Genomic DNA, 5220 nt, shown 5'->3' with positions numbered 1-5220 from the left:
CCTTAAAGGGAACTCAGGGTTCTAGAGCCAAGGAAGAGGATTGATTTCCCGGGGATCCAAAGTTAACTGGGAGCATGCCTGAAATGTTTAGGCTGGAGAGTGACATAACACATCTAGAGTTTGGAGCTCTTTCTGTAAAGGGCCAGATAGCAAATATTTTCAGTCTTGTGGGCCATATGGTTCCTATTGCATGGACTCACCTCTGATTTGCAGAGTAAAAGCAGACAGACAATACATACAAATTAAAGTAAAAAATGAGCCACAGAAGGGGAAAGAAGCAAAGAGAGTTAAGAACTCATCCTGTCTACGAAAATACATCTGACGAGTTTTCTAGCTAAGAGCAGTCTGTTGGGAAAATTTCTTCTTTGGGGAATAAAACTACCCCTCGATAAAGAGCCCTTTTATAGACTTTATTTTCATGAGTATTAAGTTCTGTTTCCTCTTGTATTTAGCTTCTTTCTTAATTGTTTGTTTCCATAGGGGGTTCTGTTTGTTTGGTATCTTTTGTAGGCTTTTTATTCTGGCAAAGGTAGCAGCAATCCCCCCTCAGCAGGGCATCAGCAATTCATTGCCTTGTTTTGTTTCCCTCATTATTGTACTGGAACCATGGGTTTCCCAGTGTGGTACACCTGTATTTATTTGAGTCAATTTTTTAAAATACAACAACACAACCACATCCGTACTTCCTGCGTTGCCATCTAGCTCGCTGCTGGCAACCTCAAAGCCTTACTCTGCATTGCTTCTCAGTCATTACGGCTCAGCCAAGAAGAGGGGGCCGGGGACTTGGACTTGGCATACGTGGTCATGGCCAGGCGAAGACCTAGCCCATCTTTTGTAATCACCTCTTCAGGATGAGGCAATATGCTATGAATTAGTGTGTTCCAGGCCTGGAGTGGTAACATATGGTGTATCTCTGCTCATTCTACATTAAATCCTGACATTTTGCAGCTGTCGAGATAAAGCTGTTTATATGAGTAACATTGTAGTTTGTTTATAGGGAAATAAAGTGTAGCAAGTTATGATTAATCAAGGTGTCTAAAATCCGCTGGAGGCTTCTAAATAGATTTGTTTTCACTGCCATGCTTTTTGTCTCCTAAATTGGGGGTTAGTCACTGCCCACCTCCATGCCCTTTGAACCTCACACTACTTGGTGCCAGGTCTTCCAGGGCTACTGAGGGGTATGGTTGCAGAGGCAAGAAAAAGGGTATTGCTTGGGGCTGGGTGATGGAAGGAAATCACCTGAACCCTTCTGAACCCTAGGAAGTCCCTCAACAAGCCATGTCTGCTTCATCCCAGTATTTCTGCACTTGGAACCCCAATCTCCAGCTGGATTGTTGTCATGAAGCACCGTGAGGTTTTCCAGGGTCCGTGAGGTCATAGGGTCTTCAGGTCATGCAGACTTTGGGGTTCTCAACTTGCTACAGGTTATCTGATCTTCTCCTTATGCCTGTGGTTCTGGGTTCAAATTTTCTCTTTGGAGGATAATTGGTTAGAACCCAAGGAAAGCCCCTCACACAGTCTCTTGCAGAGTTTTCCCCCTAGATGCCAGAATCCTTCAATGATGCTGATAGCCATTCTCCTGTCCTGCCTGCTCCATCTCAGCAGGTGGAGTGAAGCCACATGTATAGTCACGGGAGGGTCAAACTCGGGGAAGAAATCAGCCCTCTAATCCTGCACTTCATTCATCCCTAGTTTCATCCTCTAGGGCAACTCCAAGCTGGCTGATTACTTGTCTGCTTGAAAACCCTTCAAGATCTTGGTCAACTGCCACCATCTGCCTGCAGGCTAAAGCTCATTGTTCCTCTGTGGTGCTTGTAGCACCCAGCCCTCCTCAACCCGGGCCATACTACACCAAGCACTTGCTGGCTTATCTTTACTCACCCAGAAACCTGAGCCCAGAATATACCCACGTGTCCAAGGTGGTAGGAAACACCAGCTGAGCTCTCTTGCCCCTTGTCCTTCATTCCCAGGCTCACCATGGGGGTGTGGTCTAAAGAGTATGTATGTTCTAATGGAGTCTCCAAAGAGTGATCATCATTATTATCAGCCTTGATATTTCTATAAAACTTCTTGACAGTGTAAAGGACTTTCCTTTTGTTCAATTATTTCTTGATTGAACAATTATTTCTCCAAAGCAGTGTCTCTCTATCAGAGTATCTCATAGGTACTTCAGTTCAGTTGCTCAGTCATGTCTGATTCTTTGCGACCCCATGGACTACAGCACACCAGGCCTCCCTGTCCATCACCAACTCCTGGAGTTTACCCAAACTCATGTCCATTGAGTTGGTGATGCCATCATAGATACTAGGTATACTTATTTTAGGGCTTCCCTGGTGGCTTAGACAGTAAAGAATCTGCCAGCAATGCCCTCCCCAATTGGGAAGATCAACTGGAGAAGGGAATGGCTACCCACTCCAGTATTTTTGCCTGGAGAATTCCATGGACAGAGGAGCCTGGCAAGCTATAGTTCATGGGGTCACAAAGAGTCAGACGTGACTGAGCAACTAACATACACACACATACTGATTTTATGCCTTTGAGCCAAATGCACAGATATTGCTCCAAAATAAATCTCTGCATGCAAGATGCTTGCTTGGATACATACCCACATGCATGCCTCAGTGCTGGGCATGTGTGATCCTTGCCCCAGCGCTGGCCAGGTGGAGAGGTGAGAAGCCAGCTGCCATCAAAGGGGCATGAAGCAATCCAAGACACTGTGGGGGCAGCTTCATGCACCTACTAGAAGATGCATGAGCAGAGACACATTATTGCAGCTCTGTTCATGGTGTAGCATTGAGGATCACTGCCTCTTTGGCCAGGGAGGCAGAGCCAGCAGTGAGTAACAGCAGAAGAAGTAAGTTGCTAGAACCTCACAGCCCTGCTGCATCTCCTGCCTTTCCAGGCACGTGGAAGGCAGCTGGTTGGAAGGCAGGCAGGTAGGATTTTGCTGCCTGAGAACATGGAGCAATTCCACTGCTAGGGAAGACCTTGAGTCATCATCAAGCTTTTTTTCAGCAAATAGCTCACCCTCCTTCAAATCATCTATTGGGACTTCTATGAATGTCCACTGTGAATGTTTACAGAAAAAAGCAGATGGCCCAAGCTGGGGCCTTAGGAGCTGCCCCAGTTCAGAGTGGAGGGGAGGAAATGAAGACATTTGAAAGAAGAGCTCGGGCAGGACTAGGCCAAGAGGCAAAGACCACGAGGCCAATTGCGAGCATTAGCCAAGCATAGTCAGTCCTGAGACAAGGATGAATTGACCTTGCTGGGTCCGGGTGTTGAGCTTGGATCATAAGCTGTTTAGTTCAGCATCACTGAGCCCTGCCCCGCCATGGGGTTTGGAGGTGATTCTGTCTAGTTGGTTTGGAGGTTACTTTGTCTCCTTAAAGGGGGAGATTCCCCTCCAGTCTTGCCACGTGGCAGAGAGAGAGGAGCATTGAGGTTCCCATTTCTCATGTAAGAGCACCCAGGAAGACCAAGTAAACAGCAGACAGAGCTCACCCAGCCAGGGAGGATAGATGTAGGAAGAAAGGATTACTGCAGAAGAGTGCCTTCTGAAAATAAACAGGACAGGCAAATAAAGAACTGAAACCAATCAGGAACCTGAAAGCCTCCCTCCACCCCTACCACCTCTCTACCTTCCTTTTCCTGCTGGGACAATTGAGTGAGCCTCTTGCTAGAAATGAACATTGCAAGGGACTGTTAATCAAAACTGAACTGTACCCCCACCACTCCCATGAGTGAACAGTACCCAGAGCTGAGCTGACAGCGTGGCAGATGAAGGAAGGAGAGGTGGCGACCCTTCCCCAGCAGAGTCTGCCTGCAGGGAGGGTTGGGGTGGGGGTGCAGAAGAAGCCCAAAGCCAGTTCCTTCCCATAAAAAATGATATGAGGTGAAAAATCATTTACTGCATATTAGGATCCACGGTTGGGCCATTTATATGTTTTACTGGGATGGTTATGTCACTAAATGAAGCCTGAAAAATCCATCATGGGCAGGGAGCCTGGCAGTGGCCCGGTCAGGGGAGGGGAGTTGGGGTGTGGTCGGCTGGGCAGGAGAGGAGAAACAGGAAAGGAAAGATGTTGGTGCTGTGGGGGACCTACATTCATCCACTGTCCCCAGATAGCTTAGGATCACATTGAAGGGCCTGGTGAATCCCCCAGTAGCCCTGTGGTTACTTGTCTTTCTAAATAGAAAGTTCAAAGTTTCCCTCTACCGGAGTCTTTCCTGCCTGGTTGTGGGGAAGCACTAATCCATTACCGCTCATTCAGTGGGTGACCTTTAATTAAATACTTATGTGCTAGACTGAGGACCCGGGGCTGACAGCAGCCGTGTTGTCTCCATCAGGACTATCCCCTCCTTCCTTCGGGTCTTGACCAAACCACACTGGTGATTAAAGAAAAATGTGACTTAAGAAGCTCCTAGAGGGACTTCCCTGGTGTCCAGTGGTTAAGACTGCTCGCTTCCACTGCAGGGGGCACAGGTTCGATCCCTGGTCAGGGAATTAAGATCCCACAGGCTGCCTGAAAGTGAAAGTCACTCAGTCGTGTCTGACTGTCTGACTCTTTGCAACCCCATGGACTGTCCATGGAATTCTCCAGGCCAGAACACTGGAGTGGGTAGCCTTCCCTTTCTCCAGGGGATCTTCTCAAACCAGGGATAGAACCCAGGTCTCCCGCACTGCGGGCAGATTCTTTACCAACTGAGACACAAGAGAAGCCCATGAATGCTGAAGTGGGTAGCCTATCACTCCTCCAGGAGATCTTCCCAACCCAGGAATCGAAGCAGGGTCTCCTGCATGGCAGGCGGATTTTTACCAACTGAGCTATTAGGCAAGCCTGTCAGTCCACGGAACAGGCCCCATGCTGCCTGGTACAGCCAGAAAACCCAAAACCAAACAAAAATAAAAAGAAGCTCCTAGAAAGTTGGGGACTAGGTACCCAGGTATCAAATGGAGCAGAACATGGCAGGAGGGAGTGTGGGAAAGTCATTGGGATGGATGCTATTAATCAGGTGCCCTGTTAATGAATGCCAGAGCTGGCACGTGAAATGCGCATTCCCACTTCCCTAGCCCCCCTTACCTCTGAGCATAGTGTCTGGCTGTAACTGGCCCATTTGTTACATTGGCAGTGCAACTCTAGGAAAGGGGTGCCTTCCTGGTCTCCCTGTTATACCATGGACCTCCTGCTATGTATGACCCTTGGACTTCAGAGCCAGAGA

This window comes from Dama dama, chromosome 18 (assembly GCF_033118175.1).
Source record: "Dama dama isolate Ldn47 chromosome 18, ASM3311817v1, whole genome shotgun sequence".
NCBI classification, from domain to species: domain Eukaryota; kingdom Metazoa; phylum Chordata; class Mammalia; order Artiodactyla; family Cervidae; genus Dama; species Dama dama.
This window is presented reverse-complemented; position numbering follows the sequence as displayed.